A 27,431-nucleotide genomic window follows, 5' to 3' on the forward strand; every position below is an offset into this window, starting at 1 on the left:
TTAGAGCCAGGTTCTATTCACCCAGTGGTCCTGGACCATCGGCATAAAGTGACCCAGCTCATTCATTCAGGATATGGACAAGAGCCTCCACCATCCAGGATGAGCACCTTTTTGCAGAGCTGCTGCGAAAATACTGGATTCTGCATGGTCGTGAAGCTGTTAAGCGCCATCAGCACTCCTGTCCGGACTGCCAGAGATGGAGAGCCTCTCCAGTAGTGCCCAAGATGGCAGACCTCCCACAGATGCAGACACTCCCGTAACTACGGCTGCTGAAGCCCCCCCCGTTTTCTCTCTACGGCATGAGCTGCTTCGGCCTTCACAGTGAAGGTATGGCCTTCGCCATGAGAGCTATGGGCATACTATTTAAATCCTTTACGCGACGCGCGCAGTGCTGTGATGTTCTGTCCGTATGGACTCGGATTCCTTTTAGGGCTCTCCTCCGCCGCTTCATTGCACTAAGGGGTAAGCCCAGAGCTCCGTATGGCCCTTCAGGCCTAAACACCCCACTACTCCAGATTATCGCTAAACGCCAGGGGAGTTAGTACGTTCAGTTTACCCCCCAAGCGCACCACACTTTGGAGGAGTCTGGGAAATGGAGGTGAGGTCTATTAAAGCTTGCGCTGTATGCCACCAATCCAATCACAAGACTGGTCCCCGATAGAGGTCCTGCAGAGGGTAGCTTACTTATTGAGGTGGGTGGGATTTTAAAAATAATTCTAAACCACTAGGGTTTACGTGTCAACCGACGTGGCTGATGTTGACCCAGCTGATCGCCCCAACTAACCCCAATTGCTCCTCATCGGGGCGGCTCGACCCCTTCTTTACCACATGGTTTGTTATGGTGAAGTTGCTGAGCTCCTGAGTCGCTTCAAAAGTCCGCTGGAGACATACCAAAAATACCGGTGTTATGGCTGACGCAGTTTAATGGTCCTCTCACTTTGATCGACACTGACACTACCTCTCCAACTCTTCAGAGTCACTCTAATGTGGCACAAGGACCCCTGCACCAGCTGCAAACTGGAACACATAAGTGATGGATGAGTGGACCCACAGCTGGCCCAGAGCACAGTGGCCTTGTAGGGTCATGTTCACTCGAGGTAGTAGTCCAGGAAACGTGATGGGAAAGAGTCAGGACAGCACTATTTAAAGTCAGGACAAAGATCTACTACAAATAGACCTGTCAGCACAAATTAAAAAAAAAATAATTGCCTACTGTTAGCTCGTGCTGTCGCCTATACCAGATTACTGTAACAACGTTCAGTCCCCTGCTTAGCAGTGGCATATCTAAGTATACATCTATCTTAGGTGGTCGCTCCATTGTGACGGAGAGACGATCCCTTTTCATCTTCAGCATGCAACTGGATTGCCTTTGCAGATCTATCAGGTCCGAATCGACTGCTACTCTGTCGCTGATGTCTGATAATATTGGTCGCCACACTTTTTGTGCCTTATATGTCCATCGTTATAAGTAATAAGTTATGTGGTGTGCTGTACTCTATCGTTACCAAGCTTCCGTAGTAATAGCTGTGTGCTGCTCCAGCACTAGCCAGTTGAGGTATCACTCCGAATTGTTTTTTGTGTTTTATCTATCACAATACTTGTTGTGGCTATGTGCTTGCTTCCCTCGAGTTGTCTATAATATTGTCGCAGTCTCTTCGTTACTGGCTCCGTATTTGCGTTACGTATTTACACTTTGTGATGAACGTCTTTGTAATTATACTATGACAGGTGTTGCTCTGCAAGCCATCTACACGCTTGCCCTCAAATGTGAAATCAGTTCTTATGGAGTTCCTTCTGTGGCACAACGTGGTAACACTTGTTTTTATTTTAGGAGTATACGTTTCATGCGCATGGTTACTCTCACATTCTAATATTATTATAGGTGACAGCAGAATTACGCAGTGATGTGTATGTTGTCCTTGTGTGCAGTTACACTGTTGTTGGGCAAGCTAACATTGGTAGTTTCTCTTGCAACGCAGATTACTCATGGCATACAGCGTAAGTTGGCATTTGTACAGTTTGGATGGGATGTACTCGTCACTCTAGTTCCGCGTCAAGCTTGCCCGCTTTAGTAACACACTGCATTAGCGTCAGTCGTTGTTCCCCATAAACTAAAACTATAATTTTTTTTGATTGTGTTTTGGCTGCTACGTATACTATTACCTTTCCTACTGATCATGCGCAGCTAAGCATAATTCTTGATAAATTTAGTTATAGAGCGCATGTTTCATTTAGCGTGATATGATGCCTGTCATCTCTCTATTGTCAGAACACACACATCACTTTAACAAAACTTCATCTCAATAAAACTCACCCTAAAGTAGAGAGGAAAAGGGGGAAAGGCCAGGATAATCTGTGTGTGCATATCTAATCGATATAGCCAGCCCTGGTGCGTCACAAACTCTCTAAAGACCAGATTCAATTAAACAGATCCTTACCATCAACCATAACACCTGGGTATCATAAAAACTATAATGGTATTATGTATTATTATATTGACCATGAAATAACTCCACCAACTGATGAAAAATTGACCCACGCCACTATAGTATTAACAAAATTATATGATGCAATAAATGAGGGTATGACTAATTCCCATTCCACAAAACGAGAAGAAAACATCTTTCAACGAAAATGGTACATGTTCTGTCCCTCTTTATGAAAGTGTTTATAGGTGTCATGCTGATAGTTGTATTTGTATGGGTTAATATAAAGTACAGTTTCACTCATTTTCAAAATCCTGGCTACAGTCAATTCCATTTCTTTAGAGTGAGTTTTTTTTTTTATTTTTGTTTTGTTTGTGGTTTGTTTTGTTGGTCTATTCAACATAAAAACAAGGTTTGGAGCTAAAACTCTGGCAGAACATCAGCGCTCCAGCACTGATTGCCATACCCCTGCCCCGTCACCAACACAATTTACAAGGGCAAACTACCAATCTAGGGGGAGCCATAATGAGACAGTGACCTGGATGACTATTCTAAATAGTTCCTTGAAAGTGTGTTGTGTAGGTATAAAGTCCACTGCAGTTGCAAAGCAGGCCAAATGGTTGAGAGTGAAATAGTGTTCCTTTATGTCTCAAGACTGTTGTTTACACTGATTTATGTGGTGAACAGGCATGGCAGCGTCCCAAAACAGGTTCCTTCACAGGTTTCCTAAATTGCCCTAAAATAAACCGAGGTGTTGTGTTGTTATACTCTGCGCTGATGATCATTGTACATCAGAAGGTTCCATGTCCCCCCCCCCCAAAGGAATGTGGCCTCATGATCACTCTTACTGTTAGTGCCACTCAGGTTAGGGGATGATACTGATGAGTAAAGATGAACTGTGTCATATTTTAGGGCTGATTTTTGAGGGTGTTATTATACTCTATGTGCAGAGTTGTTTTAGCTACATTTTGGGCATGGATGAAACACTCAAAGGGGGCAGTGTAAAATTTGAGTAATATTTCAGATCCTACCTTGGGCCAAACTTATTTACTTGGTTTTTATTTCATCTTTGGCTGTGCATTACCATAGTGCCATAAATGTTCAGAGGCCATAAACATCACAGTTTTTGTTCAATTTTTTGTGTATGTATTAATATATGGTTGGCGACATTCTGTGAATTGAAGATGTTGTTATTATTATTATTATTATTGTAGTTATTTTAATTTTTATAATCCCACATATAACAGAATGAATTAAAATTAAAATGATTCGAAGAGTGGGGTGGATTTTGGGCATTCATTGTAGGGGGTAAGCGGTTTAACATTGTGACTTTCACACACTCTGTCAAACCAACACATTTATGTTCCAAACACCATGTGAAAGTGCAAACGTTTTATTGGCATAACTCGGCTGTTTCACCTCCCAAAAAAAAATAGAGTAAACCGAGGATGTTGAAGCAAGTAGGACTATTCTATGGGATGGCCGTACTGTTAGTGACCCTTCTTTTCCAGTGAAATATTGACTGCTCGCATTTTTCTCTAGCTCAGTCTCACTCGGAAGACTGTTGTTGTTGATCAAATACACCGAGTCTATAATTTTTATCATTTATATTTTGTGCAGATCGGCTATTTAAAGAATATAAAGTCAGCTCACCGTATACTGTAGACCATGGAAATTTTCAACCGGCTGATTTTCCCTCCCGCTCGCCGCTTCCACTCTCCATCAGCAGGGGTGGCGCCAAACACATCGTTTATTTGACAAACACCATTAAACCTCAGAGAAGAAATTCGTTTCACCATGCTCTCGGACGTTGGTTCTTTTTGTTTTTGTTTGTTTTTTTGTGATGCTGCTTAATACACCAACGTTAGAAATGTGTCTGTAATAGAGAAATAACGTTTTTTTGAATCAGGTCAGTAAAGCAACTGTTTTTCCCTCGTTCTCACAGGTCGGACTAAGTTGTTAATCAAGCAGAACTATCTGGAGAGGTTCACTGCACTGAGATCTCTGCTGTGAAGCCTGGAGTTTTGTTAAAGAGAGAACACGAGTGACCAGACCTGGAGAATAACTAGGAACCAGACACCTGTGATTAACCACGAGGAACCAGAAACGAGAATACAACACTAGGACCCAAACCGTTCGATATACACGAGGCACCAGAAACCTGGAGAATAAACACCAGGAACCCATAAACCTTCAAGAAGAACAACACGAGGAACCAGAACCTGGAGAATAAAACCAGGAACCAAGAACCCTGGAGACTACAACACACGAGGAACCAGAAACCCCTGAGAATTTAACAAAACGAGGAAACCAGAAACCTGGAGCCAATAAAACCCAGAGGAAACAGAACTATGTTATTACTCACGGATAAACCAGAAACCTGGAGAGGAACAAACGAGGAATAATACACGTCGGATATCCAAAACGAGGGACAGAAATAAACAACGAGGAACCCGAACCTGACGACAACACACGAGGAACCAGAAACCCTGGAGATAAAACACTGCGGAACAGGAGGTTGTGTTTATTCTTCATTCATCTTTAAGCTGTCTTTTTGTGGTAAGGTTACATTAGTCTTGCAAAGTTTTTTAATTCTCTCCGGGGTTCTGAGTGTTTTGGACCCCTGGAGACGTTTTGACAATCGCCCTGACATTTTGTTTGTGTATAATATTAGATCTTAATACTACCTCTAATATATATATATATCTATATTATATATCTATATATAATATATGTATATAGAATACATATATATATAACAAGAGCCGTATTAAATAATGGCGATACACACTAGGCCGGCTTGCATTTTTTATGGGCCCCCTCCATCGATCGTTTTTATGAATTGAAAATCTGAAAACTTACCAAAGTCGATACCTAATAAATGGCTTTTCACATTTAACATAGCCTAGTCTGTGGTTACAAATTGGTTGTGTTGTCATATTTAAAAAGGCATACCAGTCTTCAACTATTTTTTGATAGCTCATTACACTTATACGTTCAGCTGACACGGCTCTATTAAATGCCTATTAGAATTATCCTTCATCCCTTGGTATGTTCTTGTTTAAGGCAGTATTACCATTAAATAACCAATAGTGTTCGTAAACTATGTACACCTGAGACATAAGTTTTATCCTTATTTGCTCGGTTTCCATTTAAATGCCTCGCCTCACAACATGTATCTAATGTGTAATTAGTTTTTCTTCAAAATGCATAGCGTATACCATGTATAATGTTGTAATTAAAACCAGAAGGCAACATGACCCCTTCACAATTCATCAAGACCAGTTGAGAACTGTTAACAATAAATAATAATAAAATTAAGGATTGAGGGATTTAAACTATGGAAAACTACGGATTCAGACTAGTAAGACTTGTACATGTAGAATTTTCTTACATTCAAGAATTGGTTGTGATACAACCCAGATTCCCTCAAACCATTTTTTTTTTTTGTTATATTAACCGCTTTAACCAGTTTTATGTCTTGTTCCAGGTCTAAGATTATATGTACCTTCTCCAACACTGCTCTCATTTAATTGATGAACAAATACCATTGAAATTAGACGTGAAAGGCTCTACTTTTCAAAATATTATAAGTTAAATCTGTCCTAGACCTCTACAGGAGTCTGCTGTAGGACAAATTAACGCATGTGTTGGGTGGAGGAACAGACATTCAAGAAGAAATAGAGGAAATTTGAATGGACTTGAAAAGCATGTTTAAAGGCGCAAACACAACCATAAACACGCGGCTTAAATTATTACAGGTATAAATGGTTGACAAGGTTTATATAACCCCCTGAAAACTTCCATCATATGTCTCGCAATATTCCTGATTATATTGTACAAAATGGCAAAATATCTATAAGGAACTTCTAATTCACTGTCGTGGAATGTTTCTGAATATACAGAAGTTCGGAAGTGATTGTCATAAACTGTTTTGTCAGAACGGTTTTTAATCTTAAAACACCACCTTGTGCCAAACTTTGTGTACTAGGGAATATACTACCATCCTAACAGGTGTTCTCACAAACAAGAAACACACTAGACTATTGGACTTTGGAGTTGTTACATGCCAGAATAGGACAGGCGATTAGCACAGTGTTTTTTTTCCAGGACCAATTAAAGCCCATGACAAATTGATTTGTCTCTTATCACTGAACACGCTTGCAGCAGTAACAGAATACAGTGCCAGTAGGATGGGTGAGTACACTAACCATTTTTTCCTTGACCAGGTTTTCCTTTCTCCATTGAGCTTTTTTGCTAAAGAATGTTCCTTGGTTAATGTCTCCATATTGCCTCTGTGATGTGAGCATCTCCAAGTTTTGAACAGGGATGGTTTAAGTTGCAAGTACTCATTCTCACGGCTCCTGTCATCAATTTTGGGTCCACTTTGCAGATCAATAGGTAGCTTGTTAATACCCCTTTCTGGGTCTAGAGGCCTCCTCCTGCAAGATATTAGGGCGCACTTCTTGCTGGCTGCCGTTCGTCTAATCATTTGTCGTTCGATGACTTGACCAGGGCCCCCACAGTGTCTTCCGCCGCATTTCCCGCCGATATGTTCCACCTCCACCGTGGCCTTCGGCCGTGTCTCCGCCCCTGCTCGCCGTCGCTCTTGCTGACTCGGCATGTTCACAGCGTCACGGCTGCCCACAGAACCTTCTGTAAAGCCCCCCGCCTGTCCTCTTCTTTTGTTCCTCTTCATTGTTTTTTTTTCTTTTTAACGGTCTATGCCGCACACCGAAAGCATCTTGAATGTTACGCTAATCAAATATCCACACCCCTGCCTCGCTAGCTTTGTTGTCCCGCCAGCCTGAACTCCTGACCAACAGCTGACGGCTCCTCGGACTTCAACTGGCTGCCGCTTCTATATAAATACAGTCATGGGCTGGCATTATGTGGACGTAGAATGTAACAGCCTATGGTTCAGATAGAGAACATCGCCACTATTTTAGTTAATTAATAAATATTGAAATAAATTGTAGATATGACATTTGTCACATTTTATTTTATTTTTATTTTTTACTTTTTTTTGATCCTCTGTCTGGGCCCCATCCCGCCCAATCGTCTCTAGGCACGTGCCTAGCTCTGTCTTTATGCTAACCGCCTCTGTATGTATCTATATATAGATATATATATATATATATTTATATATATATATATCTATCTATATATATATATATATATAATATAATATAATATAATATAATATAATAATAAAAAACATTAATGACTTAAGTATGATTACACTGCAATACGGCACAGTCTGTGACAACAATAATATTTGAGCAGCATGGATGTAGCCTACATGTTTGTGTTTTTGAAAAAAAAAAAAACAATGTTTATATATGGTTAGTGAAAAACTAAATCTTTAAGTCACTGAAATAAAGGCCATGATACACATACAGAACATTTGTTCACACTACATTTGAGAACTGAATGTGGTATACTAGGAGTTTATGAAACAAAAATGATGTGAAAATCATCCTGATCACTTATTCACAGAAAACAATACTTATGGTGTTTATGATATGATAATTGTTATTTTGAATAATGTGTACAACCACACAGTTAAAACAGGACTTCCTCGTAGTATTTTTTCCTACTCATCAATTGTGCACCAGCTACTGTTTGGTTACCCACATTCTTCAAAACATCTTTTGTGTTCACCTGCAAGAAAGATATTAAAGGGTTAGTTCACCCAAAATGAAAATTGGACCATGATTTACTCACTCTCAAAGCATCTCTAGGTGTATATGACTAATTTATTTCAGATGATTCCAATCTGAGTTATATTAAAATGTGTGCTTTTGTAAGGCAAGGCAAGGTAAGTTTATTTATATAGCACATTTCATACACAATGGTAATTCAAAGTGCTTTACATAAAAGAAAGTAAAATATTCATGAAGAAAAATAATAACAAAATAAAACAAGCAATTTTAAAACTTTGGAAATGATTTAAAAATTGACTTATTTAAAATGAATTTAAACAGTTAAGATAGAAAAAATGATTTTACATAAAATACAGTGAATAATGCAAAAATACAGTGCAATCAATTCGACATCGCACAGTGCTCATTCATCAAATGCACAGCTAAACAGATGAGTTTTGAGTCTAGGATTTAAATGTGACTAATGTTTTAGCACATCTGATCTCTTCTGGAAGCTGATTCCAACTGTGGACGGTATAGTAACTAAAGGCGGACTCCCCTTGTTTTGTGTGAACCCTTGGTATTTCTAACTGACTCGATCCTAATGATCTGAGTGGTCTGTTAGGTTTATATTCAGTGAACATATCTGCAATATATTTTGGTCCTAGGTCATTGAGTGATTTATAAACGAGTAAAAGTACTTTTAAAATCAATCCTAAATGTAACTGGATAGCCAGTGTAAGGACCTTGAGGACTGGTGTGCTATATGCCTCAGATTTTCTGGTTCTAGTCAGAATCCTGGCAGCAGCGTTTCTGGATGAGCTGCTGCTGTCTAATGGTCTTTTTGGAAAGGCCGGGTGAGGAGACCATTACAGTACAGTAGTCCACCCTGCTGGTGATAAAGGCATGAACAAGTTTCTAAGTCTTGACTGGAAACAAAAACATCTAATTCTTGCAATGTTTTTTAGATGACAGTTTGCTGATTTAGTTCCTGCTTTGACATGACTACTGAAACTAAGGTTTGTCTCCAGAATCACACCAAGATACATGACTTGATTTTTTAGTTGTTTGTCCCCTAGAGTAAAGGTTTTGCATTCATCTTGAAAAACTTCATCTTGTTTCCAAATGCAATAACTTTCAGTTTTTTCCTTGTTTAACTGAAGAAAGTTCTGCACATCCAACTATTAATTTCATCAATACATTGGCAGAGGGAGTCAATGGGGCTGTAGTCATTTGGAGATAAGGCTAGGTAAATCAGGTATCATCAGCATAGCTGTGATAGGCAGTTTGGTTCTCTTTCTCTTCATTATCTGACTTAGTGGGAGCATATACAGGCTAAACAAGAGCGTGCAAGAATTGAGCCCACTTGTGGTTCTAACTCCGAACCATTTGTCATCCCAGGATCGCCCACTTAGACTTATGCTCTCCCATAGACTCTCACAGCAATAACTTCTAAGTATGACCTGAACCATTTGGAGTACCATCCCAGAAAGCCCCGCCCAGTTTTCCAGTCTCTCTATGAACAATATAGTATGTTATGATCGACAGTGTCAAACGCAGCACTGAAATCTAGCAATACCAAGCACTGATATTTTGCCAGAGTCAAGAGACATTTATGCATATCATTTATTATCTTAATGAGCGCTTGTCTCTGTGCTGTGATGCAGTCGGAAAGCAGATTGAAAATTGTCCAGGTATCCATTTGAGTTTTAAGTATTTGTTCAGCTGATTAAAAACGACCTTTTCTATAATTTTTGCAAATAAAAGGAAGATTTGATATTGGTATATAATTGCTCAAAATGTTGTTATCAAGATTGCTCTTTCTCAGGAGGGGCTTTTACAACTGCAGTTTTCAGGAGTTTGAAATGTCCCAGAAAGAAGTGAGTATGCTCACCACTTCTAAGAGATCTGCTTCTAAACAGTTAAGCACACAAGAAAAAATATTCATATTTGAAATGTTATAAATAAAAAAAATTCTCACTTCTGCTGACTGTCATACGTGCATACTGTTTAAATCAGAAATGGATACTGAGCAGCAAATCTATTCGAATGATTTCTGAAGATCATGTGCCCCTAAAGACTGGGTAAGTTAAAAAATGATTAAAAGAAACTTTTAAAAAGATTGGTATGCTGCTTGCTTTCGTGATCGCTGATCTGCCTCAAAAATCGGACCACCCCGTGCATTATTACTTATATATATATACATATATATATATATATATATATATATAGATATATATGCATACACTTCATAATTACGGGTATGAGGAGGCTGGGAACCGCTTAACATTTAAATAAAATTTTAATAACAAATAAACACAAAACAGCTGGACAGCCCCTCACGGACCTCTGGTGCCTGTGGCACAAACAAGAACCAAAGCACAAAATAAAACCCAGGCCTGGTCCTCTCTCAATCCTTCACTGTCATCGCCTCCTCTTTGTATCCTTCCGATTTCCTCCGTGGACTCAGCGACCGTGAGTGGAGCAGGTGTCGCTCATTTCCAAATCACTCCACCGCCTCGGCATCCATTCCCACAGCTTCTCGGCCCCACCACTACACTCACATATACACACCCACACAGACTTAATTTATAATGCTATATATATATATATATATATATACTATATATATTATATATGATTATATATAGCAAATATATATATATACCCTTGAGAGATTGGTCTCAGACATCTTATCGAGTGTGCAGGTTTTTAGATTCGCTTGCCTACAGTGTTGATGCTTAGGTGACCTTTGTAGTAGGGATAAACACATAGTAAAGTGTGTTCAAGCTGCTAGTAAAAGACAGTGTAAAGAAATACCCTTTGAGAGAAGCATTTAAATCAGCGCAAGTTAAAGCAGATCGTAAGTGTATTTATTTCTTGTTTCATTAGTGTTTAGCTGCAGTTTTCGTTGCATAGGAAACGCTTGTTTGTTTACTGTATTGAGACGGTGCTGCGTTTGGTCTCCTGCTCTATTGCATAGCTTGTCAGTGTCGTGCGCTTCTTGCTTAGGACCTTTTGTTGTGATAAACAGTAACGTGGTGTTCAGCTTGAATTCAATTCTCGCTTTGTCTGACGGGTATACAAAAAAGGTTAGTAAACCAGCTGCAGCCCTCCGTTTAAGCCCTCCCTCGGTCGTAAGAAGACCAAAGAGAGTGTAAAAACCATTGACTCCTAGCGGTATGACTCCACCTGGCAGGGACACGGCAAGGGATATAAGTATTGTTTTGATTAATCCTTTTTTTACTTTTTACTTTTACTTTTACTTGTTTCACTTCTATTTCAGTTTTTATAACCAATTATTACTATGTGTTTCCAGATCCCTACTATCACTACCACTCGCAATCCTAACAACCTGCACACTTTGCCTATGTCTGCTAATACATTACTTTCTTTTTGGTGTCTGGAATTGCCAGTCTGCTGTAAACAAAGCCGATTTCATTACTTCTATTATAAGTCATTCAAAGCTTAATCTCATGGCCCTGACAGAGACCTGGATCAAACCAGTGGACACTGCTACACCTGCTGCACTCTCCAATACTTTCTTATTTTCCCACTCCCCCGCTTGACTGGAAGAGGTGGAGGTACTGGTCTGCTCATCTCTAATGATTGGAAATTTAACTTTACCATCTTTGGGTATCAACAGCTCCTTTGAATTTCATTCAGTTACTGTTACCTACCCTCTTAAAATACATTTTGTAGTTGTCTATCGACCCCCAGGACCACAAGGTAACTTTTTGGATGAATTAGATGTGCTGCTCTCCTAACCTTTCCTGAGGATGGTACTCCCCCTAGTCATGCTTGGAGATTTCAACATCCACCTAGATAAACCTCTATCTGCTGACTTCCACACTCTGCTTGCCTCTTTTGATCTCAACCGAGTGTCAACTACTGCTACTCACAAATCAGGCAACCAACGGACCTTATTTACACACAACACTGCTCCACTGATCATGTTCTGGTTACTCCACTGCACACCTCAGATCACATCCTCCTCATTCTTAACCTCAACATGGTTCCTGACACGTCACTTACCCCTTCACATGTCATCTTTCGATGTAACCTACGCCACTCTCACCATCCCGGATATCTGCAATGGTTTCATCTTCGCTTCCTCCCCCTAAACTATTAGCATCTTTTGATGCTAACAGTGCTACTGATACTTTCTGCTCCACTCTTACATCTTGTTTAGACACTGTTTGCCCCTTGTCTTCCAGACCAGCCCCTTGGTTATCTGATGTTCTTTGCGAACATCGCTCTAAGCTTAGAGCTGCTGAAAGGGTGTGGTGCAAATCCAAAATACTACTGACCTTAATGTGTATCAGTCACTCCTCTCTCTTCCTTTTCTGCTAATGTCTCCACTGCTAAAAGGACATACTACCATAACAAAATTAACAATTGCCTAACTCTCGCCAGATGCTTTTTAAAAACATTTTCCTCGCTCCTTTGTCCTCCTCCTCCCCCTCCTGCTTCATCTCTAATAGCTGACGACTTTGCCGTTTTCATTAATAAAATTAAAAACATCAGTGCACAATTTTCCACACCACAATCCATCAAGCACATCTTACCAGCAAACATACACTCATTCACATCCTTCTCTTCACTCTCTGAGGCGAAGTCTTCAACTCTCCTGTCTAATTCATCCACTACTTGTCCGCTTGATCCTATTCCTCTCTCTCCTTCAAGCATTTTTCCTCTGTAGTTGTCACCTGAACTCACTCACATCATTAGCATATCCTCCACACTGATGTTTTCTTCACCCCATCATTTAGAACAGCGCGTATAACTCCACGACTTTAAAAACCCCCCTCACCCATCTCTTTAGAGAACTACAAGACCAGTTTCCCTTCTTTTCCTGTCATTGGGCAAAAACCTTGAACGAGCTGTATTCAACGCATTCTCTAACCTTTCCTCACACAGAAACAACCTCCTTGACAACCAACCATCTGGCTTCAGAAGTGGCATTCACTGATACTGCCCTTGCTCTCAGTTGTGTGAAGGTCCCTAAGACTGGCCAGAGCTGAATCCATCTTAACAATACTTACTTGCTTGATCTATCTGCTGCGTTTGAACCCGGTTAACCGCCAGATCCGCCTGTCAACCCTACTGACAAAGGGCATCTCAGGAACCGCGACTCCAGTGGTTTGAGTCTTACCTATCAGATAGGTCCTTCAAAGTATCTTGGAGAGGTGAGGTGTCCAAGTCGCAACATGTAACTACTGGGGTGCCTCAGGGCTCAGTTCTTGGACCACTTCTCTTCTCTGTCTACATGGCATCATTAGGTTCTCTCATTCAGAAACATGGCTTTTCATACCATAGCTATGCTGATGACACTCAGCTCTACCTCCCATTCCATCCTGATAATCCATCTGTAGCTGCTCGCATCTCAGCTTGTCTAACAGACATTTCTTGCTGAATGAAGGACCATCACCTTCAACTCAACCTTGCCAAGACAGAACTGCTTGTGGTTCCAGCAAACCCATCGTTCATCACCATTTCACGCAAGTTAGGCACTCAACCCATACCTTTCTTCAAAAACCAGCCAGAAACCTTGGAGTTATGATTTATGATCAGCTAATTTCTCAGACCCATTGCTAAATCTGTCCGGTTCCCCTGCAGATTTGCTATAGTCAACATGAGAAGATCAGGCACCTTTCTTTTGGCACTCCTGTTCAAGCTTCGTGTTCTGTCCAGGCTAGACTATTGCACACGATGTCTTGGCAGGTCTTCCAGCAGTTCTATCAAACCTTTACAATTAATACCGAAAAGCAGGCAGCAAGAAATAATTTTTAATGAGCCAAAAAGAACACGTTCCACCTCTGTTTATCAATTTGCAACTGGCTACCAATAGCTGCTTGCATTCAATTAAAGGGCTTTGACTGGTTGCATACAAACCAACGCACTGGCTCTGGCACCCCGTACACTAAATTTCATTTACTGTCAGGACTTTATGTGCCCGTCTTAGAAGCTTGATTCCTTGCAAGTGAACGGTTGCTTGCTTGGCATTGTGCTGCCCATCTAACAGAAATTGACACAGCGCAAGCCCACACTTTAACGGGACCCTTTTAAAAAAAATCTAACAGGTCACTCTGGTTTGACCCATGGAAAACTTCCCAACTTTAATCCGAGGCAGCCTGTAACTGTATCCTTCAGCCCAGCTTCAGGTAGAATCCGGCTTTCTTTTTTTTTAAACACATATCTATCATATATATTTGACCCTCTAACTTTTGCACTCACTATTCTAATTCTAAAATTAAAAAAAAAAACAATCTAACTACTTTCTAATCTTTTTGTATTATCTATCTATTTTCTTTTCATTTATTATACAATTATAAAAAAAAGTACCTCTAAAAACTTAGGCCTGGGTGCCAGCCCGAAATACCCCGCCCACAACATCGTTTTTTTGAACGGGACAGTCGGTCTGGACTCGATCCCTTGAGGAGTAAATTATGCTCGGACTCCCAGAAGGCCGAAGGGCCAATCAATTGCCAGGGCTGGCTTTAAAATCAATGATGGACAGGCCTATCTGCTCGTTACGTAACCACACGTCCATCCAAAGGAGCGCTTGGGTGGGAATTGGTTTCACCAACGAAGTTGACTGCAGCTGGAGGAAGTAAGTTGTTTAGATTCCGCTATCACGTCTGCACAATAAAATAAATCGACAGCGCATTAAATTTTAAAAGACGAACAAAGAACCGCAGAATGCTAAGATGGGTCTCTTGTCTGAAGGGGAAGTGAGGAGACAATGTTGTTTTTGCGTCCTTGCCAACGGGAATCTTGCGGAAAAAGTAATTTATCGATCAAGCTGGCTCCTCTTCCGATGTTTTCCAGCCCAGACGTAATGGGGTTCGCTCGTGTATGAAAGGTTCAATCTCATTTACATAGTCCCCTGGGGACACGATTTAATCCTGACTATTGCTGAACTTAGAAACGTCACTCATAACAATAGTGACATTGAAAGCCAACATGTTCTGTGTAAAATCTTATATTGGTAAATCGTTACCTAAATGCGTCATCTTACTGCGTTTTGCTCTGTATTGGATGGTGTAGGTTGCGATTCCACTTTGTGTGTTCAGAGGTTTTTGTGGGGTTTTTACTGAGTATCGGTTTAAGACTCACCCGCCCATACTTCCAGTGCAATGGAAGCTGTATCAGACTCAACATTCATGTTTAGTAATATGAGTCATGACGCAAGGAGTAAGATGGCTAATCTTAAACGACTAGCTTGCTCTATTGTGCGTTTTTGCTGATTCTATGCTTGTTTTTCTTTATATGTATTGATCGATTTAAAAACGGCCCTTGCTACGTGTAGTTTGTTTCAAGCTGAAAACGAGACGTTGGATATAGCACCTTATGATATCATTGCTGACTTTGTTGTTTTGCATTTGATTCCAATTGTGTCTCTTTGTAGGGAGTGCTTTTGGAATGTGAAAAGCGTCTGCCCTAAATATGATGCTAAATGTAGAAATGTGTAGTATATATATGATCGAGAACTGTTTCCCTCAGGACCTAGTTTGCGGCCCCAGCCCGTCCTAAGTGTTTCATGCGTTTCAACGCGCGTCTGATATAGAGGTCTAACAGTAGGTTATCTCGGGTGAAGGAGAGAGGTGAGTTAAGGGCAAAAGGTATGGTTGACCGGAAGTAGGTTGACGACTTGGATGTCGTCCATAAAGGGAAGTTTAACGCAAATTTACGCGTGATTGTATCCTTGGTAGGACCGATAGTTTGGGTGGGACTTTGGGTGTTAGTGGTTGGTTCGGGAGACTTACTCTTGGCGTCGTGATGTCACCTGCGAACGGACGCAAAATAATCAGTGCGGGTAAGTATGCCAAAAAAATCCGGCCGTGTACTTGTGATAACCCATTACGAGTGGCATGGGCTCTGACCGTGGGCTAACTGCACAATTTGGGACATGAGTCTATTCACAAATAAAAAGCGAATAGGGATTAGGTCAAGAAACACCTGTCGTCCGTGGTTAGGTTTTCATTTTAAAAGTACAGTAATAGATGCAGAACATGTGAGCTGTGGTAGCGAGTAGTAACACGTGGGGAACTGGTTGTATATAGTACCGCAGTATCCACAGTACTATTTATATCAGTTGGCTTCGTTTCTTTTCAATTAGGAACCATTATAGATAATAAATTGGAATACAGACCAGGGAAGATGGTAACTGTGTAGATTTAACCACAACGAATTGATCGTTTGTGCTTTACACTAGTTTAAAGAGCTACTACCAGAGTTCAGCATTCAGGCAAAGGTGGGCAGTGATGGCGGGACTAGTCGGGAGTTGAGGACTGCTCACGTGCCGGATTACGTGGATGCGCTGGAGCTCGGTTTCGCTGATCTGCGGTTGCGAGGCTGAGCCATCTCCGCGAAACAGACGAAAGGAACACATTTTTTAAATCAGGGTGCTGTCTCTTGTATAAGTAAACTGCAGATTTTAGTTTTGTGTAAACACCTACATGTCTCGCCGTGAAATTACTTAAAAAAAACAATAGCATTAATTGACACAAAAGGTAATATTTTGAAAATGATCCGAGAATAATGGTGGTGTTTGAATCACAATACTGCATGAACCGAACCCGCATGTTTAAGCGCGACAAGTCCCGCGCCGGAAACGTTCCAGAACTTGAAAAAAGTGATACCTTGCCAGAGCAGTGACGTTCGGAGGGTGCATGTTCTTTTTTTTACACGGGAACTTTATGTAGATCCTGGGCCCTGCGGGTGGGAAGAAAAACCACCGCAAGAGTAAAAGCACAAAATATGGTAACTAGTTCTGGGTTGGTTAAAAGTTTCCAGCGGTGGAATGGAGGCTTTTTTTTTGGGGAAATTGGAAACGTGGTATTAGATGGTGGGTTTTTAGTGTGGCCAGCCTTGAGGCACACCTGTGTAATAATTGCTGTTAACACAGCCATCTTGAGGTCTGCACCCACCTTGTGGGTGAGAGATGGTTATCTCCGGGTAAGAGGAGAAGAGATATGAGGGCTAAAAAAATTAATCACAGATTTTTAGACAGTGTTTGATCACGAATATTTGAGGAGAGTAGGGTCTATGATTTCCGGATTTGAGAAAAGGTGGACAGAATCGGGCATGCCAGTAATAAACCAAGGCGAAGGAATTTACGAATTAATTCAATGTCAAATTGGGATTAATTAATCAAAAGTAGGTCATGCACTTACATCAAATCACGATATATGGACTAATATTTCGAAATATTAAAACGGAGAAAAGTCTACTTTACAATAGTGAATTCTGCAATGTCTGTGTTAATAAATGTTGCAGAGAAGGAAAGAGTGACTTGTTTATTACACACACAGAAATGCGCATAACGCGGCTGGTGGATTTGCAGCGTCTGCATTCTGCCTAAAATGAGGATGAAAAACACATGGGGGGAAACAAAACAAAACAAATCCCAGAACTGCACTGAGAGTCATTCATGAGCATTTGGACCGTTGATTTGAGTAACAAATAGCGTTTCTATCACATAGCACGTAAAGGTAATCTTCATGGCAACCGTCAAAAGAAAATTGGGTTAGTTTAAAGGGGACAAGTATTTTTGCCCGAATGTCATTACTAGTGTTCAGCAGAATGTACATAGCCTACTACTACTATAAATGAAACAAAATTTTTTTTCAGGAATAATACACAACTTTCTTCCATGTTTTAATGTAATAGTAAAGCCCTTTGTTTACCAAAAAAATAAGTTGTAATTTTCAATATGTAATTAAAAATAAAATAAATATGAATGTTTTATGCCTTCATTTGATAAAACCGAACAGGGTCAATAAAACAACAGAATTTCCCCGGCAAAAAAAACCAAACCGTTTACTAAGCTATTTTAAGAAAAAAATTGAATATAACTGTAGTTGGTTTATGCATTAAATAACTAGACCTGCTACAAACACAGAATTAGGTAACAATTAAACATATTATGGTGAAGGAAACAAATAACAACATTTCATAGTGCCCCTAAACGTATTTTTTTTAAACGTTTAGCTAATTTTATGTGGAAAAATGTTCTAAGGTTTTAGGATGTTAATTAGTGACTGCTTTTGATTAATACAATTTTAATTTAACCATTAAAACATATGTGAGAAAAATTAAAAAACAGAAAAAAATGCAATCCCGAAAATTAAAATGTAAACAACGGAATTGGAAAAAAACTACCCGGAAATTGGGAAAAATAAATGATTTCATAGGGCCATATGATATATTATATATATATATATGGCCCGATGTATATAAAATACTAAATATAAAATTTATTAGGCTATGAAGTGTTGGGCGATATGGTAAATTTTCAAATCGTCATTATCGTCAGCCCGTGAGATCGACGATACACGATATTTCGTTCATGGGAGGAGCACGAGAGATTATTGTATAGTATAGCGAACTAATGGTGTTTTAAACCGCAAGGTGCGCGAGAGAGAGATAGGGATCAATAATCCCCCCCCCCCCGCAAAAAAAAATAATTTAAATTCTGATAAACTAACGTTAAATATACCAAAATACTGTCATTTAAAACACCTTATTTCATTATAGTCGGACCACAATGCGTCATATCGGTTGTCCTGTGACAAATTTGCCACATCTGCGCATGAAATTATCAGTCTAAATGTTCTGTAAAATCAGTTCAATGGCGACATCAATAGTAGCTTTCATTTAAAGCGTCCAAACAGTTTTAACACTAATATTTGGACATAAATGACCACGTTAAATATAAAGTATTAAAAACAGGTAAGTTCATATATTTGGAGTAAAGTTGAATTGAAACTGAGGCATCCGTCATACAGCGTCCGGCCCGCCAAGCGCATGCATGACGAGCCGACGCACCACCAACAGAAAAAAGGACTGAAGATGGCATTCTAAAATACACGGTGGCATTAACCACTCAGTAAGGCCTCGTTTAAAATATTGACTATATATTTTTTTTTGTTTTTTTTTTTTTTTTTTTGTGGCGTTCAGATAATTGTTAGAAAGTGCAATGACATACCTTATATCTGCAGACTATGTACGCTCCTGTTTGTGGATGGAGACTTTGTAACAGCCAAAACTATGTATTTTGGCATGCATCACATTATTGCGCGGTGTGCCCTTTAAGAGACTGATCACTTAACTTATACGCCACACTATGTGTGGGATGACGTGGAACCACTATGGGTGATAAGTTCGCTCTGCCGCCTTATTATTTTGTATTTACTTTATTTGTAATGCCAAGAAAGAGTTAATCTCTCATGTATGAGAAGAGCGTCGCGTTGCCGTGGACCAGCCATTAAATGTGGTGGGACACCAACTCCTCATTTTCTATCTCTTTCATTTAATGGATTTAACAAGTTATCCGAGTCAAAGCTTTACAAGCTTATTCACCGACTACAGGCTCTAATCCTCTTTTGCGTGCTGTGTGTATGTGTGTGTGTGAAATGCAAGTGCAGAAGTGAAATAGCAGGGCAGTTTTGATAGCGAACTTATAATAGGCCGCGTAATAAAATTAATAATAGTTCTCTATTATTATAATTTAATACCTTAATAGGAGAATGAGGCCTAATATCATCTTGACTATCGACTCCGCGAGACATCCTGCTATCGCGTCGATACACGATTCTATTCGTCAGTGATAAAAATCGTTCCACCGTCACAGCCCTAGTAAAAATTTTTATATTACTGTTTTATACAGCTCAAATGTATTTAACTCTCTTGTTAACCCACGTGATTCAGATTGTATTGTGCCATCTTAAAAAAATGTTAACACTTTCTGAAATATTTTGTGGACAAAAATTGCCGTGTCTCAGTTTTCCACCCATCACGGTTATCAGTACTCCCCTGACTCTTCCTTTTACCTAGCTGTCTGTTTCAGCAGTTTGAGCCGGTTACATTCTTCCTGTCTTTCTGACATAGTTAAAACAGCTAGTCCTGCAAACTGCCCTCTTGACAGTATTCCCTGCACGCTTGGCTAAAGATGTCTTTGACACTGTTGGGCCAAGCATTGTATCTTTTGTCAATACATATCTCAGTTCAAAGTGTGTACCAGCTGTTTTTAAACATGCCGTTGTTGCAAACCACTACTAAAAAAAGAATAACGTGGATCCTTCCATTTTGTCTAATTTTAGACCTCATATCTAAACTCCCTTTTTATCAAAAGTCTTGGAGAGAGTTGTTTTTTAATCAACTTCAATTATTTCTTGATGAATTAGTATTATGAACAATTTTTCATTCTGGTTTTAAGCCCCGTCACAGTACAGAAAACTGCTCTTTTAAGAGTTGTCTAATGACTTACTTTTAACTGTGGACTCTGGTAACTCGGCTGCTGGTTTTATCCTTTTGGATTTGACTGCGGCCTTGGATCTACGGTCGTCAACCACCCTATTTCTTTTATCTAGACTTGAACAGTATGTCGGCATTTAAGGCATAGCCCTTAAATGGTTTTCAATCATATTTGACAGACAGAAGTTTTTCTGTTCCATCTTGGTGAATTTTCGTCATCTGCTGTAGCCCCTTTTTTTGTTGTGGCGGCCCCCCAAGGGTCATATTTGGGCCCTATGTTATTTTCTTTTATATATCTGCCCTTGGGGTATATGTTTTTAGAAAGCACAAATATCACCATCCACTGTTATGCAGATGATGTACAAATTTATATTGCCTGTCAAAACAAATGACAAAGCTTCATTTTCTGTCATTACTTAATTGCTAAGAGATTAAAAAATATGGCCTGGATCAGAACTTTCTTTGTCTTAATGAAAATAGTCAAGTCAAGTCACCTTTATTTATATAGCGCTTTAAACAAAAAGATTGAGTCAAAGCAACTGAACAACATTAATTAGGAAGCAAACAGTGTGTCAATAATGCAAAATGACAGTTAAAGGCAGGTTACATCATTGAATTCAGTGCTGTCATCATCTCAGTTCAGTTTAAATAGTATCTGCGTAATCATTTGCAATCAAGTCAACGATATCGCTGTAAATGAAGCGACCCCAACCAGTGTTTCCCACAGCCTTACACTCTATTTGTGGCGGCACTCCCCCGCCCCCATATATACATATATATTGCAAATTCATTTTCTGCCAGCAGGAGGCGCTTTAAGAGCGGGGAGAGATACAGGATTCTTCTCCCGGGTGACGGCAGCGCTGAGCTCACAAACGCATGCCTTATCAAGCATACATGCAAAATGAAATGAAAATGAAATCGAAATTTTTCTAAATACAGTCGGTTTCCTTCTGAAATACAGTGATATAAAAAAACACCGCATTGGTTTTTGATTTTGAAACGTGTGGAGTGCTCATGTTTATTCAATGAAGTTAAAGCCTTTTGGAAAATCTATTTGTGGCGGTCAGTTTTGATATTGTGGCGGCCCCCGCCACAAATAAATCAATGTGTGGGAAACCCTGCCAACTTAGCGAGAGAGAGGCGTCAGCGGCAAGGAACCAAAACTCCATCGGTGACAGAATGGAGAAAAAAAACCTTGGGAGAAACCAGGCTCAGTCGGGGGTCCAGTTCTCCTCTGACCAAACGAAACCAGCAGTTCAATTTCAGGTTGCAGCAAAGTCAGATTGTGCAGAAGAATCATCTGTTTCCTGTGGTCTTGTCCCGGTGGTCGTCTGAGACAAAATCTTTACAGGGGATCTGTATCTGGGGCTCTAGTTGTCCTGGTCTCCGCTGTCTTTCAGGCATGTAGAGGTCCTTTCTAGGTGCTGATCCACCATGGGGATCTGTATCTGGGGCTCTAGTTGTCCTGGTCTCCGCTGTCTTTCAGGCAGGACAGACTGGATCTGGTGGCTACGGTGACCTCCGGAATAAGAGAGAGAAACAGACTAATATTAGCGTAGATGCTATTCTTCTAATGATGTAGCAAGTACATCGGGTTGTTATGGGAAGTGTTCCTGCTTCCGGTTTACCTAATTAAATGCAGCCTAAAAATCCTTTAACGGATTTGGATATTAGAAGAATATTAGTGTGCTATGTGTAAGCCAGGTTAAAGAGATGGGTCTTTAATCTAGATTTAAACTGCAAGGGTGTGTCTGCCTCCCGAACAATGTTAGGTAGGTTATTCCAGAGTTTAGACACTAGGAGAAGGATCTGCCGCCCGTAGTTGATTTTGATATTCTAGGTATTATCAAATGCCTGAGTTTTGAGAACGCAGCGGACTTGGAGGATTATAATGTAACAAGGAGCTTGTTCAAATACTGAGGTGCTAAACCATTCAGGGCTTTATAAGTAATAAGCAAGATTTTAAAATCTATACGATGTTTGATAGAGAGTCAATATTGACAGAACAGGGCTATATGGTCATACTTCCTAGTTCTAGTAAGAACTCTAGCTGCTGCATTTTGGACTAATTGGTGTTTGTTTACCAAGTGTCCAGAACAACCACCCAATAAAGCATTACAATAATCTAACCTTGAGGTCATAAACGCATGGATTAACATTTCTGCATTTGACATTGAGAGCATAGGCCGTAATTTAGATATATTTTTGAGGTGGAAAAAATGCAGTTTTACAAGTGCTAGAATGTGGCTTTCTAAGGAAAGATTGCTATAAGTTTCCTAACTGATGACGAAGAATTGACAGAGCCAGCCATCAAGTCTTAGACAGCGTTCTAGGTTATTAAATGCAGAGCTTTTAGTGGCCCTATAATTAACACCTCTGTTTTTTTTTTTCAGAATTTAGCAGGTAAGAAATTACTCGTCATCCAGTTTTTTATATCGACTATGCATTCCATTCAGTTTTTCAAATTGGTATGTTTCGCCGGGCGCGCGAAGAAATATAGAGCTGAGTATCAGCATAACAGTGAAAGCTAACACCGTGTTTCCTGATGATATCTCCATATACATGTTGTTGGTTTAGATGACTTAACAAGTTTATACAATTCTTCCTCTCCTATAGTAGAGAATGAGTGGAACTGTTCCTCAAGGGATCTATAGTGCACTGTCTGATGAGAGATACTGTATCTGACGGCTGAATGGTTGCAATTTTATCTCTAATAGTATAAATTTTAGAAGTAAAGTAGTTCATAAAGTCATTACTGTTGTGATGTTGGGGAAATGTCAACACTTGTTGATTCTTTATTTTTCATTAATTTAGCCACTGTATTAAATAAATACCTGGGGGTATATGTTGTTTTCTTCTAAAAAGAGATGAAAACTAATCAGAACTAGCAGTTTTTAATGATTTTCTGTAGGATAGGGTTACTTTCCCGCCAAGCAATACGAAATACCCCTAGTTTGTGTTTTCCTCCAGCTGCGCTCAATTTTCCGGGCTGCTCTCTTTAGTGTGTGAGTGTGCTCATTACACCACGGTGTCAGACTGTTTGCCCTTAACCTTCCTTAAGCGTAAAGGAGCAACTGTATTTAAAATGCTAGAAAAGAGAGAGTCCATAGTTTCTGTTATATCAAGTTGTTCTGAGGTTTTGGATATGCTAAGGAATTGGGATACATCCAGGAAGATTACTTACAAAGCAGTCTTTTGTGGTAGAAGTGATGGTTCTACCATACTTGTAACAAGAAGTAGAATTTACAGTTTTAGCTATATGAAGTTTGCACAAATCTAAATAATGATCTGAGATATCATCACTTGGCTGCATAATTTCAACACTATCAACATCAATTCCATGTGTCAGTATTAAATCTAGAGTATGATTTCGACAATGAGTAGGTCCTGAGACGGTGTTGTCTAACCCCGATACGAGTTCTATAAATGCTGATTCCAATGCATCTTTTTCATTATCAACATGGATATTAAAATCACCAACTATTAAAACTTTATCTGCAGCCAGCACTTACTCGGATGTAAAATCAGCAAACTCTTAATAAAAGTCTGAGATTGTTGTGTTTGGTCGTCCTGGGGATTTAAGTGCTTGTGTAGATGCACTTGGTAATTTAGGTTTTTATGTTCGCCCATTTACCAAGAATCTCGGTGTGATTTTTGACAGTGCTTTTTAAATTTGACAAACAGATTAATTCTGTTGTAAAAGCCAGTTTCTTTCAACTGAGCCTGTTGGCTAAAGTCAAGCCCTACCTGCCACGTAAGGAGTTTAAAAGTGTAATTCATGATTTTATAACATCTAGACTAGACTACTGTAACTCTTTATATGTTGGTTTGGATCAGTCATCTCTCCAACGCTTACAGTTAGGCTTTTTAACAGGGGACTAAAAAGTATGAGCACATTAACCCTGTCCTAGCTTCACTACACTGGCTGCCTGTCCGCTTCAGGATTGATTTCAAGATTTTATTGTTGTGTTTTTTTAAGATACTAAATGGGTTGGTGCCTGTATATTTATCAGAGCTTTTACATGTCCACGCTCCTGTTAAAGCACTGAGTTCATCCAATCAGGTGCTCCTCAATGTACCAAGACCTAGGTTAAAAAAATAAAGGTGACCGGAGCTTTTTCAGTGGTGGCACCTAATTTGTGGAGTAGTTTACCTGTACACATAAGAACTGCGCCAGATTGTTGGAATTTTAAGTCATACTTAAGACACACCTGTATTCCTTGGCTTTTATTTCGAGCTGATGTAGCCAGTTGACTAGGACATATGTTTTAATTTGATTTTTTTTTTATATCTAAGGAATTTGTTCTGTAAATTAGTTAACTTCAGCAAAACTTGTATTAAATGCATTTTTATTTAAGTTCTATTTACATTGGTTCCGATTGAGAGTTCCTATTAATTGTTGTAGGTGGGGCTTTAGTGGGACACACAAGAGACACTATGACACTTCTCCTTTAAGCTTCGCGCTCAGATGCACGGTGTATGTGAATGGAGAAGCAGAGGAATGAGAGAGTAGGCCTTCTGATGTCTGTATATACTAATGTTGCCTCACACTACTCTGTTTAAGGAATAAATCCATCATCCCAATCGTGATGTCGTTGTGTTTCTGTGGTGTCCGGAGATTACCCACTTGAAGTCTGCTACACTGAGCTGAGCTGAGACATAATGATGTTTTTACTGTATTTGTCTTATTTGTTTGTGACTTTTTATTTTTATTTTCCGGACATTGGTTAAGCACTTTTGTCAACCATGGTTGTTTTTAAATGTGCTATATAAATAAATTGAACTGAACTGAACTGAACAAAGACCCCGGGGGCAAATTGACTCCAAAGAACAATGATGCTTCAAAATGTGTAGAGGGCACTGAAAAAATAACATCATGTTAATTTTATGTTTATCGAGTTGTGCCCATTCAATCTGAAGCGAAGAAAATTAATTGTGTATTTACAGATGTTAAACATTGAATGGCGTCACTTTTTTATGTTCACTTTTCTCAGTTTTTAACAAGTTACCAAAAAGTAAATAATTTTTACTTTTATTTCAGAGTTAATTGAAGAAAAAGAGGAGAATACAGAATCAAATGAAGTTGAGGAGAAAAAATCATTTAAAAACTGGAGGAAACACCTTTGAGTTGCACTCAAACCAAACAGAAAGATTTAAAGAAAAAAAGAGTAAAGAAATCTTTCACCTGCACTCAGTGTGGAAAGGGATTCACACACAAAACAGGTTTTGAGCGTCACATGAGCATTCATACTGAAGAGAAACCATTCTCTTGCGATCAGTGCGGGAAGTGTTTCAAACAATCAGCAAACCTGAAGATACACATGAAAATCCACACTGAAGAGAAGCGGCACGCATGTGATCAATGCGGTAAAATGTTTTTACGGGTTTCACTTCTGAAGAAACACTTGAGAGTTCATGCAAAGGAGAAGCTACATCCATGTCATTTGTGTGGTAAGAGTTTTTTGCATCTACAAAGTTTGAAAGTACATCAGAAACATACTGCTGTGAGAGAGTACATGTGCTTTGAGTGTGAAAAGACTTTTAGTAGTGAGCAGTTTTAAAAAACGGCACCAGAAGATCCACACTGGAGAGAAACTTTATAAGTGTTCACACTGTGACAAGAGATTCAATGAATCAGCAAATCTGAAAACACATGAGAGGATTCACACTGGAGAGAAACCTTACAAGTGTTCACACTGTGACAAGAGATTCAGTGTTTCATCAAATCTGAAAAAAACACAAGATGATCCACACTAAAGAGAATCCTTACAAGTGTTCACACTGTGACAAGAGATTCATTGATTCGGCAAATCCTAAAAAAACACGAGAGGATCCACACTGGAGAGAAACCTTATAAGTGTGCACACTGTGAAAAGAGATTCAGTGATTCATCAAGTCTGTAAACACATAAGATGATTCACACTGGAGACAAACCTTATAAGTGTTCACACTGTAACCAGAAATTTAATCAGTTGCCAAGTCTGAAAACACATGAGAGGATCCACACTGGAGCGAAACCTTATAAGTGTTCACACTGTGAAAAGAGATTCGTGATTCATCAACTCTGAAAAAAATAAGATGATCCACACTGGAGAGAAACCTTATAAGTGTGCACACTGTGAAAAGAGATTCAGTGATTCATCAACTCTGAAAAAACATAAGATGATCCACACTGGAGAGAAACCTTATAAGTGTTCACACTGTGACCAGAGATTTAATCAGTTGCCAAGTCTGAAAATACATGAGAGGATCCACACTGGAGAGAAACCTTATAATTGTTCACACTGTGACAAAGATTCAGGAATTCATCAAACTGAAAACACATGAGAGGATTCATACTGGAGAGAAACCTTATAAGTGTTCACACTGTGACAAGAGATTCAGTCATTCAACAAGTCTGAAAACACATGAGAGGATCCACACTGGAGAGTAACCTTATAAGTGTGCACACTGTGAAAAGAGATTCAGTGATTCATCAAGTCTGAAAACACATAAGATGATTCACACTGGAGACAAACCTTATAAGTGTTCACACTGTAACCAGAAATTTAATCAGTTGCCAAGTCTGAAAACACATGAGAGGATCCACACTGGAGAGTAACCTTGTAAGTGTGCACACTGTGAAAAGGGATGCAGTGATTCATCAAAATTTGAAAACACATGAGAGGATTCACACTGGAGAAAACCGTATCACTGCACTGTACGTGGGAATCGTTTCATTCAGTCAGTTGTTATACACAGTCATACAAAAACAATCACAGTAAAGCCCCATACACACGGAGACACGTTTAGCTGTATATGTAAATATTTTATATGGTATATGTGTTTCGTCCAGATGGATCCGGTGTTTTGGGAGAGTGAAATCACTATTTTTTTTAAACCGGGTCCCAGAGTGGATAAATCTGAAAATGACACCTTTGTATTTTCATGTACAGCCAATCCGTATATTTTGTGAAACAATGATGTCATCACCCCACTTCTCGACCCTAATGGAGGACTACATGTTTGTGTTCATGCTGCAGAAGCTACTGAGCTTATTAGCTTGACTAAACTTACTAGTAGAGCTACATGATATTGAAAAACTCACATTCTGATAATT

At 39.5% G+C, this 27,431-nt stretch overlaps 1 pseudogene; it reads left to right on the top strand.

Annotated features, from left to right (window-relative positions):
- Positions 1 to 299: 299 nt before the first annotated feature.
- LOC122136708 lies at positions 300 to 27,431 on the top strand (annotated as a pseudogene).

This window comes from Cyprinus carpio, chromosome B3 (assembly GCF_018340385.1).
Source record: "Cyprinus carpio isolate SPL01 chromosome B3, ASM1834038v1, whole genome shotgun sequence".
In the NCBI taxonomy this organism is placed as follows: Eukaryota; Metazoa; Chordata; class Actinopteri; order Cypriniformes; family Cyprinidae; genus Cyprinus; species Cyprinus carpio.